The sequence below is a fragment of the Mustelus asterias genome, chromosome 26 (genome assembly GCF_964213995.1).
Source record: "Mustelus asterias chromosome 26, sMusAst1.hap1.1, whole genome shotgun sequence".
Taxonomy (NCBI): Eukaryota; Metazoa; Chordata; class Chondrichthyes; order Carcharhiniformes; family Triakidae; genus Mustelus; species Mustelus asterias.
The window spans coordinates 18,703,079-18,720,104 of NC_135826.1; positions in this window are offsets into that span (position 1 = coordinate 18,703,079).

Sequence of the window (17,026 nt, forward strand, 5' to 3'; positions counted from 1 at the left end):
ATGTGTTCTCTTTCATGCCTGCTGCTTCCCTGTTTCCTGCTCCACATTGCATTCCGTCACTTCTTTGCATACATTGCTACGGCAGGGCCCTGCGGTGAGCCTAAAGGATCAAATGTACAACCATTCTGATACCTCATTCTGTATTTGGTGCTTTCACCTTGATTCTTGGTAAATACCTTGGCAAGTTTGGCCACATTAAAGCTGCTATATTAATGCAAGTCATTGTTGTTGAAGACACAGCTACTATTGGAGGAATGATGAAAATTGGGAATGTGCAACAGTATAGAACTGGAGGTGCTCAGAGAGGATTGGAGAGTTGGATAAGGTCACAGTGAGAGGGAGGATGGGGTGATTTCGAAACAAGGTTGAGGATATTAACGTCAATTTTTTCTTTTTGTTCTCTTGACAAACTTCATGCAGAAAAGTTGAAGAAAGAATCATTCTTTCCAATGTGTAAATTACATCTACATTTTACAACTGTTGCAGTTTAGAATCCATTACAGATTGCGAGATGGAAGTCTTGTGGTGCAGTGGGTAGCGTTCCCTGCCTCTGTGCTGGAAGCTTCCGGTTCGAGTCCTGCCCCAGGACCCGATGGCCAAGGAAGATGTGTTCATAATGTGGCAGGTTGAGTACCAACCTGCAAAATTCCTTCCCAAAATGCCAATAGCAGGCAGTGAGGGCGGGTAAGTCTCCTGGTCATAGAATCATAGAAACCCTACAGTGCAGGAGGAGGTCATTCGACCCATCGAGTCTGCACCATCAACAATCCCACCCAGGCCCTATCCCCGAAACTCCACATATTTACCCTGTTATCCCTCTAACAAACATCCTGGGACACTAAGGGGAAATTTAGCACGGCCAATCAATCTAACCTGCACATCTTTGGACTGTGGGAGGAAACCAGAGCACCCGGAACAAACCCACACAGACACGGGGAGGATGTGCAAACTTCACACAGACAGTGATCCAAGGCGAAAATTGAACCCAGACCCCTGGAGCTGTGAGGCAGCAGTGCTGACCACCGTGCCACTGTGCCGCCCACAGCCAGGCTTGATGTGGAATAGTGCCACCTCAAGCTATCAGTCTCTGGGTGACAGACTGTTCCAGGAAAGAAATTGTGAGGGGAACAGATGAAAGTCTGCCTTGCGCACCACACGGTGCGGGAAGTGAAGCAACAACAAAACAACAGATTGTCAGGGTAAGTATACCCTTGGCAAACAAACAGTGCCAATACCTGCTCTGACCACTGGATGGTGACAGTGTTCAGTTTTCCTGACAACTCCCAGGTCTGCTGATTCTGAACAATGACAACCACCTTACAAGAGTGGGACAGATCCAATAATTGTGTAAAGCCTCTACTTAAACAGTCACCTTCCTGAATTTTGACTGAATAATTCTGCGTACTGCATATGCAAATATTTTGCAGCCAAATTATGTGATTATTTTGTTTGCTGTACCCTTCGGAAAGCAGTATTTAAGTTACAAATTTGCCTGTTCATCTGGCCGTTGACTGTTTTGGTGTCATAGAGTCACAGCGGTTTACAGCACGGAAACAAGCCCTTTGGCCCAACTTGTCCATGCACCCTTGTTTTGACCACTAAGCTAGTCCCAATTGCATGCGTTTGGCCCATATCCCTCTATACCCATCTTACCCATGTAACTGTCTAAATGCTTTTTAAAAGACAAAATTGTACCCACCTCTACTACTACCTCAGGCAGTTTGTTCCAGACACTCACCACCCTCTGTGTGAAAAAATTGCCCCTCTGGACCCTTTTGTATCGCTCACCTTAAACCTATGCCCTCTAGTTTTAGACTCCCCGACCTTTGGGAAAAGATGTTGACTATCCAGCTGATCTATGCCCCTCATTATTTTATAGACCTCTATAAGACCTCTATAAGACCTCTTAAGCCTCCTACGCTGCGGGTAGATTTTAAACAAATGCGTTTTAATTTTGTGCATCTGGGCATATAAGTGGGCAAATGTGACAGGTATCCTGCCATCTAGTGGGAAAGAGCAGATTGTATCCAGTTGATAGTCACACACACACACAGACAACCCAAACCCATCGGAGTGAGGCAGTAGCAGCGCTCACAGCTGCTGAACGCAGCCCCTATAGCCAGACACAATCCTTCATGGGTTTGCTTTGGCTGCTTTCATTTCTGCATTCTTCTCTTTTTGGAAATGAGGTAAGCCAGCTCCGAATTGAGTGCCTTGTTATCTGCTAAGATAGGTCTTTCCCCTGATATGTGCGGTTGGTGTATGATGTTGATGCTGCTGTTGTTGTTGCTGTCCAATTAATCAGCAATTTGAAGACAGGCTCCTCCGCGTACTCTTGAATAATAGCAATAAAGGGAAGCCATGCCCGAGGTCCGTTCTGCTTTGTGACTTCCTCCCTCCCCTGTGCCTTTCATTGCTTCCTTTTTTCCGGGTCAAATATTGTGAACCATTTGCTGGCAGGCTCTGCGAACCATCGATTTCTATCAGCAAGGTGGAATTATGCGTCTGTACGTCACCCAGTACATTTCACGCGTGGGGATCATGTTTATGTTTCCAAAGCGAAGGTTTTTCTATTTGTTCCCTTTTTCCTCGTTTCCCCTGTTCCCCAAACCAAAATCTGTTGACGGATTGATAGCTGTTCCTTACGGGAGGGGTTGGAACAGGTAAAAAAAAAAGAAAACCGAGCAGTTTAGCCATTTAGGACAAGAATTGACAATTCTAGAAATGCTCATCATCTGAAAAAAATATAGAGGTTGCCAAGTGGTTCGGGAAGCGTCCTTGACAAAGGCTTTCTACCTGAAAGGTTAGTGTGTCTTTCTTTTAACTGTGGAGTGTTGGAGCGCATGCAGTGTCGTTCCAAAATTATTTTTGTTCTTATTTAAAATCTCTTTTTGTTTTGCATTGGCAGAATGTGTTCTGGAAATTGTGTGGCGGGCCAATTATTTTCCCCCTGATTGCCTGCAGTCAGGGCACCTTGTGTGAAATCAGCATGTCTGGGACAGAGCAATGTGTTGATGGTGAAAGTGTTGCAGACGCACCGTTTTCCTGTGTGCTGATGAGCAGAAACCCACTGGGGGTGGAGGGTGGTGGGGGGGGGGGGGGGGGTTGAGCAGAGGAATTGCAGCATTTCACCTGAGCCACTGCCCCCCACTCACTGCCGCAGCCCCCATGCCCCTTGGTTTACTTCCCTCTTCCCCCAAACACACTGACTCCTTCTGGGCTTCAGATGCGGGCAGCCTCCAGCCCCCTTATCCTCCTCCATCTGGGAGCGCAGGCTATTTGACTGTATGAACATCACTCATTTGCACTTGCCACCCGTTCCTCCTCCTCTTGTACACTCACACACACCCTCACACACACCCTCCCTCACACACACACCCTCCCTCACACACACCCTCACACACACACCCTCACTCACACCTACACACCCTCCCTCACACACACCCTCACTCACACACACCCTCACACACACCTACACACCCTCCCTCACACACACACACACACCCTCACTCACACACACCCTCACACACACCTACACACCCTCCCTCACACACACACACACACCCTCACTCACACACACCCTCACTCACACACACCCTCACACACACCCTTCCTCACACAGACACACACAGTCACACACCTGCACACAGTCACACACACACACATACACCCTCCCTCACACACACACCCTCACACAGACGCACACATACACACTCATACACCTGCACACAGTCACACACACACTGTCATACACAGACGCACACATACACACTCATACACCTGCACACACAGTCACACACAGTCACACACACACCGTCATACACACACACATACACACACACACCTTCACACACACACCCTCATGCACACACACACATACATACATGCACACACACACATCCGCACACACCTTCACACACACACCCTCATACACAGACACACACATACACACGCATACATACACCCTCACTCACACATACACACACCCTCATACACACACACACACATACACCCTCCCTCACACATACACACACACACTCATACACGCACACTCACACATACACACACACGCGCACACACCTTCACATACACACACCCTCATACACACCCACCCCCTGTGTGATACTTGTATTCCTTTGCCTGGAAGTGCTGATTAGGTACAGAGCACTCTCTGGTTGGCTCGAGTAGCAGAGCAATGCGCAAAGCACTTCTCTCTAATGGAATATCAGAATGCTGCCTGCATTAAATATGAAATAACTAATGGACTGCAATCATACTGTACAATGTAAATAATAAATGAGTTAATGTATTGGGATGGAATTCCTATGAAAGTTCCACACTTGTTTTTCTTCCCTCCAAACTGTTGTCTGGAAGTAGAGTCAGTCTCTGTTGATCAGGTAGGAGCAGGGAAAACTTGGCTTCTACTTTTATTGAATGCGTCTGGAACAGTAAATTTACGGTTGGTAAACTCCCATTGACAAGGTGAGGAACTGTGCCTGCAAGCTGACAACAGTGGCAAAATGATAAAGTGTCCAATACCAAGCTTGCTGTGTGTGTGTGTGTGTGTATGTGCGCATGGCGACATCGACTGCTGAATCATAGAATCCCTACAGTGCAGAAGGAGGCCATTTGGCCCATCGAGTCTGCACAAACTTACTGAATGAACATCTTACCCAGGCCGACCCTCCGCCTTATCCCTGCAACCCTACACATTTACCCTGCTTATCCCCCTAACCTACACATCATGGGACGCTAAAGGACAATTTAGCATGGCCAATTCTCCTAATCTGCACATCTTGGGACACTAAGGGACAATTTAGCATGGCCAATCCCCATAATCTGCACATTTTGGGACACTAAGGGGCAATTTAGCATGGCTAATCCCCCCGTAATCTGCACATCTTGGGACACTAAGGGGCAATTTAGCATGGCCAATCCTCCCAACCTGCACATCTTTGGACTGTGGGAGGAAACCTGAACGAAAGTCAAGCAGACACGGGGAGAAGGCGCAAGCTCCACACAGCCACCCGAGGCCGGAATTGAACCCGGGTCCCTGGCGCTGTGGGGCAGCAGCGCTAACCACTGTGCCACCATGCCAAGTGGTTAGAAAGAATGAACTTGCCTTTCTATCGCCCCTGTCAGGACAGCCCACAGCACTTTCCAGCCAATGAGGTGCATGTATCTGCTGTCATTGTTGTAATGAGGAATGGTTAGCAGGAGTGACGTCTAAAACCTTTTCTTCGATGAAAACTGAAAATGCCGAGAAAGTACTCAGCTGGTTATGGGAGTTGGAGTGAGCCGTTAGCAAGTGAAAAGTTTGGGTCTGGTTGATCAAGCGTAAGTAAGTATTGAGACCCACTTCTGGGCACAGTTTGTGGTTAGGGAGGATAAAGATGTTTACTGAACATTGTGTGCTAAACTGTCAAGGATTCTGTATATCTGGGTGAATAGCGATAAATATGCAAACTAAGGATTGAAAAGATGCTGAAGCGTATTGATCGAAAGTGCACACCAAACTGTAATGTTATTGGTATTTTAACTGGTGTGTATTGGCTGCAAAATGCTATAATTGAAACTGTTTTACAGAATCTGGTCAGAGCATCATAGTGAGATCCATTGTGTTTGTCCTCCTTGTACTTAAGAAAGAAAAGCGTAGTTTTTGAGTACTCACCATGCATCGTCTGGTTAATTCTCGACAGGGTCACAGGGGTTTATGTTTCAGGCTGATAAATTTTCACTGGGGCGGGAGGATTGTCAGAAATGAATGGTTTCTTTTTTAAGCGGTGGGGTGGGGGGGATGTGGGGGAAGTGGGGGAGGGATGGTAGGGAACGAGCAAAAAGGAAGGGGCAGAAATTGGGTCCAGGGCGGGAGTGATAATAGTGGGAAGGGAAAGGACATTGGGACAAACACGCAAGCAAAGAGGAGGTGTGAATAAAAAATACCCAACAGCGGCATTGTGGTAATGTCACTGGACTGGTAATCCCGAGGTCCAGGATAATAATTTGGGGACAGGGTTCAAATCCCACCACGGCAGCTGGTGGAATTTAAATTCAATGAAGAAATCTGGAGTTAGGAAGCTTGTCTTGGTAATCATAGAATCCCTACAGTGCAGAAGGAGGCCATTTGGCCCATTGAGTCTGCACCGACCACAATCCCACTCAGGCCCTATTCCCATAACCCCAAATATTTACTCTGCTAATCCCCCTAATTCCAGCCTCGTGTAACTAATTGTGTGGAGTTTGTACGTTCTCCCTGTGTCTGCGTGGGTTTCCTCCGGGTTCATAGAATCATAGAATCCCTACAGTACAGAAGGAGGCCATTTGGCCCCTTGAGTCTGTACCGACTACAATCCCACCCAGACCCTATTCCTGTAACCCCACGCATTTACCCTGCTAATCCCCCTGACATTAGGGTCAATTTAGCATGGCCAATCAACCTAACCCGCACATCTTTGGATTGTGCGAGGAAACCGGAGCACCCGGAGGAAACCCACGCAAACAAGGGGAGAAAGTGCAATCTTCACACAGACAGTGACCCAAAGCCAGAATTGAAGCTGGGACCCCGACGCTGTGAGGCAGCAGTGCTAACCACCGTGCCACCGTGATGCCCGGGTTCTCCGGTTTCCTCCCACAGTCCAAAGATGTGCAGGTTAGATGGATTGGCCATGCTAAATTGCCCCTTGGTATGTAGTTTAGAGAGATTCACCATGGGAAATGTGTGGGATTATGGGGATACAGTTGGGGGAGGGTAAAATACTCTGTCAGAGAGTCGGTGCAGACTCAATGGGCCGAATGGCCTCTTCTGCACTGTAAGGATTCAATGATTACAACATTGAATCATTGTTTCAAACAGTAATCAGAAAGGGCTCCATATACATGCAAGTTCTTACAATATATTTTAATTTGGTGTGTGACTATCCCACCTCATGTGGAAACAGCCAAGGCAATTTTTAGAAGCCAGTTATACTGTCGATATCTCGCACCAACAATTACTGATATAAATCTGAGGTACGGCAGGTGCGAGAGTTCCCTCAAGGAGCCCTTGACACTGCATGGGGAGTAACTCCAGTCTAGATTCTCATTTGAAAAATGTCCCCAACCTCCTCCTAGGATTCCTAAATTTGAGTGGGCCTTATCAGAAATTCTAAGAGTACGGCACGGTAGCACAGTGGTTAGCACTGCTGCTTCACAGCTCCAGGGACCTGGGTTCGATTCCCGGCTTGGGTCACTGTCTGTGTGGAGTTTGCACATTCTCCTCGTGTCTGCGTGGGTTTCCTCCGGGTGCTCCGGTTTCCTCCCACAGTCCAAAGATGTGCGGGTTAGGTTGATTGGCCATGCTAAAATTGCCCCTTAGTGTTCTGAGATGCATAGATTAGAGGGATTAGTGGGTAAAATATGTAGGGATGGGGGTAGGGCCTGGGTTGAATTGTGGTCGGTGCAGACTCGATGGGCTGAATGGCCTCTTTCTGTACTGTAGGGCTTCTATGATTTCTATGATATCTCAAAAAAGAAATTCTGTTCAGGAATTAGAGCTGTCCACCTGTGGGGAGGCAGTGGCGTAGTGGTATTGTCGCTGGACTAGCAATTCAGAGAATCAGGGTAATGTTCCAGGGACTTGGGTTTGAATCCCACCATGGCAGATGGTGAAATTTGAATTCAATAAAAATATGGAATTACAAAAAGTCTAATGATGAGCATGAAACCATTGTCAATTGTCATAAAAACCCATCTTGTTCACTAATGTCTCTTTAGGGAAGGAAATCTGCCGCCTTTACCTGGTCTGGCCTACATGTGACTCCAGATCCACAGCAATGTGGTTGACTCTAAAATACTCTCAGGGATGGGCAATAAATGCTGGCCCAGCCAGCGACGCCCACATCCCATGAACGAATGTAAAAACAAAAGGTGGACCATAGCTTTCACCTGGTGACTAGATGGTATTTTGCAGCCTAGAAATAAGATTTGAGTTTTCCCAGCTACAACTTTCACTCTACACCATTCAATCTCACACCAGTTGTAAAATGCAACGACAGCCTAGATAGGAAGTATAATTAGAAGTGAACTGCTTGAATTTCCTTTCTTTCTATCCTGTACTGTACAGTAGGAGGCCATTTGGCCCATTAGGTCCACTCCAACTCTTTCATAGTCCGAAAGACAAGCTGGTTAGGTGCATTGGCCATGCTAAATTCTCCCTCAGTGAACCCGAACAGATGCCGGAGTGTAGTGACTAGGGGATTTTCGCAGTAATTTCATTGCAGTGTTAATGTAAGCCTACTTGTGACACTAATAAACAAACCCAAACTTAAACTGAGAGCACTCCAGTTGATCCCAGTCCACTTATCCCAAAGCTTGCTTTTCCTTCAATTATTTATCCAGTTCCCTCTTGAAAATTACAACCAGGACGATCTTTGTTGTGTTTTTATGTGTCAAGCTGTAGCAGTTAAATCTCGGGTAGATTATTGTCAAATGACAATGATGCAGAACAACACAGCTGCCTTAATTGGTGATAATGTAACTGACTCAATCACATAGAAGCTGCAGTTTGACATTATTCAGTGCTGTGAGTGTTTTGATTTGCCACCATTCCAGATGGGCAGAAATGTACGAGATTGGAAGATTGAAGTTAACTTGCATTCATTCCTAGAATCCCAATAGTGCAGAAGGAGGCCATTTGGCCCATCGAGTCTGCACTGACTCTCCGACTGAGCATCTTACTCAGGCCTATTCTCCCCACGCCTGATCCCCATAACCCCATGTATTTACCCCACTAATCCACCTAACCTACACACCTTGGGACACTAAGGGGCAATTTAGCATGGTCAATACACCTAACCTGCACAACTTTGGACTGCGGGAGGAAACAGGAGCACCCGGAGGAAACCCACCCAAACATGGAGAGAATGTGTAAACTCTACACACAGTAAGAAGTCTCACCACACCAGGTTAAAGTCCAACAGGTTTATTTGGTAGCAAACACCACTAGAGTCCACATCACAACTCTATACAGACAGTGACCCAAGCCAGGAATCGAACCTGGGTCCCTGGCACTGTGAGGCAGCAGTGTTAACCACTGTGCTACTGTGCCACCCCTTTTGCAGGCATTACTTTTGAATTGGAGTCCTTCAGTGGAGAAACATTAATTAATTTACGTAAGGAGGGCGCATCTCTTCTGTGGGGTGTGTAGAATCAACTTGGGAAATGGCATATACCGCTGTGTGACACACCCCAAATTCACAACACACTGTTCAGTCTGCAACATAAATTAATATATATATGTTCCTCAAACCTATAATACACAAAAGATAACCGCTTCATTCCTTTGTGTTGGTATTGATTTTCCACCACAACGTCCCTACATACTGAATAAATTGACAAACTGAGAGCCAAAGGATGTTTCTGCTTTCCAGTCTAGCTCAGTCTTTGCTGTGCACTGTTCGCAGCCAAGCAGCTAACTCCCCACAGATAACTGATGGAAAGTCAGACACGGCTGAATGTCAGGTGAGGGTTACGCTCTGCTGTGATGATTCCTGGTTGACTAGGGTGAGTAGGTGGGGAGTGATTTTAAACTCACGCACCCAGTGAAAACCAGATAGATTGGCAACGTTCTTACCACCCCCACCTCCCCACCCCGCACTGCCTGCAGCTTCATCCCAGGTTTTAACCTGTTCCTGACATTCATAGAATCCCTACAGCGCAGAAGGAGGCCATTCGGCCCATCGAATCTGCACCAACCTTCCGAGAGAGCATCCCACCCAGGCCCTATCCCTGCAACCACACATATTTACCCCACTAATCCTCTTAGCCTACACACCTTGGGACACTAAGAAGGCAATTTAGCATGGACAATCCACCTAACTGGCACAACTTTTGGGCGAAGGGAGGAAACCAGGGCATCTGGAGGAAACCCACGCAGACAACGTACAAACTCCACACAGTCACCCGAGGCCGGAATTGAACCCGGGTCCCTGGGGCTGTGAGGCGGCAGTGCTGACCACTGTGCCACCGTGCTGCCCCAAATGTGATGTAATGCGGGAAAAATAGCAACCAATTTTCAAGCAGCCTCACATACAGCAATGGTAGATGAACTTGGGGCGTGGATTGGTACTTGGGACTATGATATTGTGGCCATTACGGAGATGTGGGTAGAACAAGGACAGGAATGGTTGTTGGACGTTCCGGGGTATAGATGTTTCAGTAAGTGTAGGGAAGCTGGTAAAAGAGGTGGAGGAGTGGCATTGTTAATCAAGGATAGTTTAACGGCTGCGGAAAGGCACTTCGAGGGGGATCTGCACACTGAGGTAATATGGGCTGAGGTTAGAAATAGGAAAGGAGCGGTCACGTTGTTAGGAGTTTACTATAGGCCCCCAAATAGTAATAGAGATGTGGAGGAAGAAATTGCTAAGCAGATTATGGATATGTGTGGGGGTCACAGGGTAGTTGTCATGGGGGACTTTAACTTTCCAAATATTGATTGGTATCTTTGTAGGTCAAATAGTTCGGATGGGGCAGTTTTTGTGCAGTGTGTGCAGGAGGGTTTCCTGACACAATATGTGGATAGGCCGACAAGAGGTGAGGCCACATTGGATTTGGTACTGGGAAATGAACCGGGCCAAGTGTTAGATTTGGTTGTGGGAGAGCACTTTGGAGATAGTGACCACAATTCGGTGTCTTTTGTTATTGCAATGGAGAGGGATAGGGCCGTATGGCAGGGCAAGGTTTACAATTGGGGGAGAGGTAATTATGATGCGATTAGGCAAGAACTAGGGGGCATAAGTTGGGAACAGAAACTGTCAGGGAAAGGAACTAATGAAAAGTGGAACTTTTTCAAGGAACAAATACTGGGTGTCTTTGATAGGTATGTCCCTGTCAGGCAGGGAGGAAATGGCCGAGTGAGGGAACCATGGTTCACGAAAGAGGTGGAATGTCTAGTGAAAAGGAAGAGGGAAGCTTATGTAGGGATGAGGAAACAAGGTTCAGATGGCTCGATTGAGGGTTACAAGTTAGCAAGGAATGAGCTGAAAAAGGGGCTTAGGAGAGCAAGGAGGGGACATGAGAAGTCCTTGGCGGGTTGGATCAAGGAAAACCCCAAGGCTTTTTACTCTTATGTGAGGAATAAAAGAATGACCAGGGTGAGGTTAGGGCCGGTCAAGGACAGTTGTGGGAACTTGTGTATGGAGTCAGTAGAGATAGGCGAGGTGATGAATGAATACTTTTCTTCAGTGTTCACCAAGGAGAGGGGCCATGTTTTTGAGGAAGAGAAGGTGTTACAGGCTAATAGGCTGGAGGAAATAGATGTTCGGAGGGAGGATGTCCTGGCAGTTTTGAATAAACTGAAGGTCGATAAGTCCCCTGGGCCTGATGAAATATATCCTAGGATTCTTTGGGAGGCAAGGGATGAGATTGCAGAGCCTTTGGCTTTGATCTTTGGGTCCTCGCTGTCCACGGGGATGGTGCCAGAGGACTGGAAAATGGCGAATGTTGTTCCTCTGTTTAAGAAAGGGAATAGAAATGACCCTGGTAATTATAGACTGGTTAGTCTTACTTCGGTGGTTGGTAAATTGATGGAAAAAGTCCTTCGGGATGGGATTTACGACCATTTAGAAAGATGCGGATTAATCCGGGACAGTCAGCACGGATTCGTGAAGGGCAAGTCGTGCCTCACAAATTTGATAGAATTTTTTGAGGAGGTAACTAAGTGTGTTGATGAAGGTAGGGCAGTTGATGTCATATACATGGATTTTAGTAAGGCGTTTGATAAGGTCCCCCATGGGCGGCTTATGATGAAAGTGAGGAGGTGTGGGATAGAGGGAAAGTTGGCCGATTGGATAGGTAACTGGCTGTCTGATCGAAGACAGAGGGTGGTGGTGGATGGAAAATTTTCGGATTGGAGGCAGGTTGCTCGTGGAGTGCCACAGGGATCAGTGCTTGGTCCTCTGCTCTTTGTGATTTTTATTAATGACTTAGAGGAGGGGGCTGAAGGGTGGATCAGTAAATTTGCTGATGACACCAAGATTGGTGGAGTAGTGGATGAGGTGGAGGGCCGTTGTAGGCTGCAAATAGACATAGATAGGGTGCAAAGCTGGGCTGAAAAATGGCAAATGGAGTTTAACCCTGATAAATGTGAGGTGATTCATTTTGGTAGGACTAATTTAAATGTGGATTACAGGGTCAAAGGTAGGGTTCTGAAGACTGTGGAGGAACAGAGAGATCTTGGGGTCTATGTCCACAGATCTCTAAAGGTTGCCACTCAAGTGGATAGAGCTGTGAAGAAGGCCTATAGTGTGTTAGCTTTTATTAACAGGGGGTTGGAGTTTAAGAGCCGTGGGGTTATGCTGCAACTGTACAGGACCTTGGTGAGACCACATTTGGAATATTGTGTGCAGTTCTGGTCACCTCACTATAAGAAGGATGTGGAAGTGCTGGAAAGAGTGCAGAGGTGATTTACCAGGATGCTGCCTGGTTTGGAGGGTAGGTCTTATGAGGAAAGGTTGAGGGAGCTAGGGCTGTTCTCTCTGGAGCGGAGGAGGCTGAGGGGAGACTTAATAGAGGTTTATAAAATGATGAAGGGGATAGATAGAGTGAACGTTCAAAGACTATTTCCTCGGGTGGATGGAGCTATTACAAGCGGGCATAACTATAGGGTTCGTGGTGGGAGATATAGGAAGGATATCAGAGGTAGGTTCTTTTCGCAGAGAGTGGTTGGGGTGTGGAATGGACTGCCTGCAGTGATAGTGGAGTCAGAGACTTTAGGAACATTTAAGCGGTTATTGGATAGGCACATGGAGCACACCAGGATGATAGGGAGTGGGATAGCTTGATCTTGGTTTCAGATAAAGCTCGGCACAACATCGTGGGCTGAAGGGCCTGTTCTGTGCTGTACTGTTCTATGTTCTATGGGAGCAATTTATTTACATAGAAACATGCGCGGAAAATAGAAGCGGGGTAGGCCTTTCGGGCCTTCGAGCCTGCTCTGCCATTCATCATGGCAGCTCATTAGATTCAATATCCTGATCCCCCCCCCCCCCCCCCCCCCCCGCCTTTCCCCCATATCCCTTAACACCTTTAGCCCCAAGGGTTATGTCTAATTTCTTCTTGAAGTTTAAGCATGGTGGTTGCATCCGTATCTAAGGGAGAATGTGCTGGCCTTGGAAAGGGTCCAGAGGAGGTTCACAAGAACGATTCCTGGAATGAAGAACTTGTTGTATGAGGAACGGTTGAGGACCCTGGGTCTGTACTCGTTGGAGTTTCGAAGGATGAGGAGGAGTCTTATTGAAACTTACAGGATACTGCGAGGTCTGGATAGAGTGGACGTGGAGAGGATGTTTCCACTAGTAGGAAAAACTAGAACCAGAGGGCACAACCTCAGGCTAAAGGGACGACCCTTTAAAACAGGGATGAAGAGGAATCTTTTCAGCCAGAGAGTGGTGAATCTGTGGAACCCTTTGCCGCAGAAGGCTGTGGAGGCCAGGTCATTGAGTGTCTTTAGGACAGAGAGAGATAGGTTCCTGATTGATAAGGGGATCAGAGGTTATGGGGAAAAGGCAGGAGAATGGGAATGAGAAAAAAGTCAGCCATGATTGAATGGCGGAGCAGACCCGATGGACTGAGTGGCCTAATTCTGCTCCTATGTCTTATGGTCTTATGGTCCTGGGCATCTTGTTCAGGCAACTCACCTTCAAATGGTACTGCAAAGACAGGAACTCTGTTTGGTGCCCCATCTGAAGGAGAGTAGCTCTAACAGTGCAGCATTAAAGTGTCAGATTAGATTACGTGCTCAAGTGGAGCTCGAACCCAAGAACCTCTGACTAAGCAGCAAGGATACTATCACTGAAGCAAGGCTGACACGACATCAGGATGGATGGGGAATTGTTTGAGCCTTTAGAGTTTTACGGTGAGCTGATTTACGTTGTTATTATATTGCTGTCATGTAATTCCTCGTAAGTCTCGCCCTAGAAAAAGCCCTCTCCACGCTTGGAGGGTGCGGTTTGTTTTCAGGTTGATTTTGCTCCTAACATGGAGCGGCTCGGTGGCAAACAGCGAGATGATCAAAGATCCAAGATTCAAAGCAGCCACTTGCTGCTAGTCCGACTATTCTGCAAATGAGGAGAAGCGAGGAACCGCAACATTCTCCAGTCCCGCTGTGGTGAATGGAGATTTCGCCGTGTGCCAAATTCTTCTTTCTTGCTGGCAGTGGTGACGGGACGTCCGACATTGAGGAATCCTGATCGGGGAATCTGCTTCCTCTGATGGGGCGGCCCTTAGGGGCAGCAAGCACGGTGGCACAGTGGTTAGCACTGCTGCCTCACAGCGCCAGGGACCCAGGTTCGAATCCCGGCTCGGGTCACTGCCTGTGTGGAGTCTGCACATTCTCCCCCACAATTTGAAAAATGTCTCGCTGCTATTCACGCCAGCAAGTTTTATGGTCCTACCAGCAGCACAATCCCGCCGTAGGGTTCCCGGCACCAAGGGGTGCTTTCAACGGGAAACCCCATTGACAGCGGCGGGTCCATAAGGTCCCGCTGCCAGCGAGCGGCGCACCGTCTCCAGTCACCACGAAACATACCGAGGAGAGGGAGAAAAATCCCGCCCAAGATGTTCTTTGACCAGGGGCCAGTGTAGGTCAGTGAGCATTGGGGTGATTGGCAAATGGAACTTGGTATGAATCGAGACACAGGCAATTTATTGAACTGAATGGCAAAGCAGGACTCAAGGGGCTGAATGGCCCTAGTCCTGTTTTTATGTATGATGAGTCCATCTGCTTTTGGTAAGGAGACCCTGCAGTCGTGTTAAACTGGGGTAGTTCAGTGATGTAGGGCTAAGGAAATGGATAGGATTGGTTGCATGTCTAAACCTATCTTGTATATTCCTTTTGTGGATCATGCCAACTCTTCCATTAATATAAGAAAATGTTGGATGTGCATTTGTCCATCGGCATCAGTGAAGAGAAATAATTGGTTTAGGTTAGGGCCACAGATCCTTTATCAGATATCATAAGAACATTAGGACTAGGAGCAGGAGTAGGCCATCTGGCCCCTCGAGCCTGCTCCACCATTCAATAAGATCAGGGCTGATCTTTTTGTGGACTCAGCTCCACTTACCCGCCCGCTCACCATAACCCTTAATTCCTTCACTGTTCAAAAATGTAACTATCCTTGCCTTAAAAACATTCAATGAGCTAGCCTCAACTGCTTCACTGAGCAGGGAATTCCACAGATTCATAACCTTTTCACAACTCAGTCCTAAATCTGCTTCCCCTTATTTTGGGGCCATGCCCCCCTAGTTCTAGTTTCACCCGCCAGTGGAAACAACTTCCCGGCTTCTATCTTATCTATTCCCTTCATAATCTTATATGTGTCTATAAGATCGCCCCTCATTCTTCTGAATTCCAATGAGTATAGCCCCAGTCTACTCAGTCTCTCCTCATAAGCTAACCCTCTCAACTCCGGAATCAACCTGGTGAATCTCCTCTGCACCCCCTCCAGTGCCAGTATATCCTTTCTCAAGTAAGGAGATGTCACAGAGGGGACATGTTGGAAATGGTGGATAGTGGTGGATTTGCTGAGCAGATTTCAGTTTTAGTGCTTTCAGTTTGTGTTTCAATTTTCCATTGTTTTGTTTTTCCCGTTAATGCACAATGGTCATCAGGAAACAATTCCCACCATTTTGCTTCAAAGGCACACCGGAGATTTCCAATTCTCCCTTAATTCCGGTTAATGTTCTGGATCCTTGGTTAAATCCCCTCGGGTCCACTTGTTTCTCTGTGAACTTCAAGGAAGCAATTCATTCTTTGGACTGTTTTAATGGTTAATACACAGAAACTATCCCAGCTTTGGCGAATTATAAAAGCCTGATAATTAGTTTACATTTCCCACGCTAAGTGTGAAAAGGTATATTCAACAGTTTTACATCGATATCCCAAATAATCATAATCAAGGGCCCCACGCTCCCCAGACATTCTCTCTTCCACCTTCCTCCCTCGGGAAAAAGATACAAAAAAAATCTGAGGTCACGTACCAACCGACTCAAAAGCAGCTTCTTCCCTGCTGCCATCAGACTTTTGAATGGACCTACCTACCATGGACCTACCGTGGGCCGGCACGGTGGCACAGTGGTTAGCACTGCTGCTTCACAGCAGCAGGGACCCGGGTTCGATTCCCGGCTTGGGTCACTGTCTGTGTGGAGTTTGCACATTCTCCTCGTGTCTGCGTGGGTTTCCTCTGGGTGCTCCGGTTTCCTCCCACAGTCCAAAGAGGTGCGGGTTAGGTTGATTGGCCATGCTAAAAATTGCCCTTAATGTCCTGGGATGCGTAGGTTAGAGGGATTAGTGGGTAAATGTGTAGGGATATGGGGGTTGGGCCTGGGTGGGATTGTGGTCGGTGCAGACTCGATGGGCCGAATGGCCTCTTTCTATACTTTAAGGTTTCTATGATTCTATAATACTTAAATAAATGTACCTTGCACTAAGTTGATCTTTCTCTACACCCTAGCTATGACTGTAACACTGCATTCTGTACCCTCTCCTTTCCTTCTCTATGAACGGTATGCTTTGTCTGTATAGTGCGCAAGAAACAATACTTTTCACTGTATACTAATATATTGTCGCATGGCCCATCAGGTTTGCATCAACTCTCTGACAGAGTTTCTCCACCCAGGCCCTTTCCACTGCCCTATCCCCATAACCCCATTTACCTTGCTAATCTACACATCTTGGGATACTAAGGGGAAAGTTACCATGGCCAAACCACCTCGCATGCACATCTTTGGTGTTACAATCCAGGTCAGAAACTCCAAAATGTTTTGTGGAGCCCGCCTGGATCATAAGTTTTGCACTTTGAATTTGGCTAGGATAAGCATGATGTGTTTCACCTCAGGTATGATTCAAATGACCCACTAGGGAGCTTTTATCTAACAAAGTTTATTTCAGAATATAGTTAACATGTGTGGAAAGAAAATTAACAATAACTTTTATCAATTACAAACAAAAACAAAAGAACCGCCGTAATGTATAACCCTTAACAAATATATC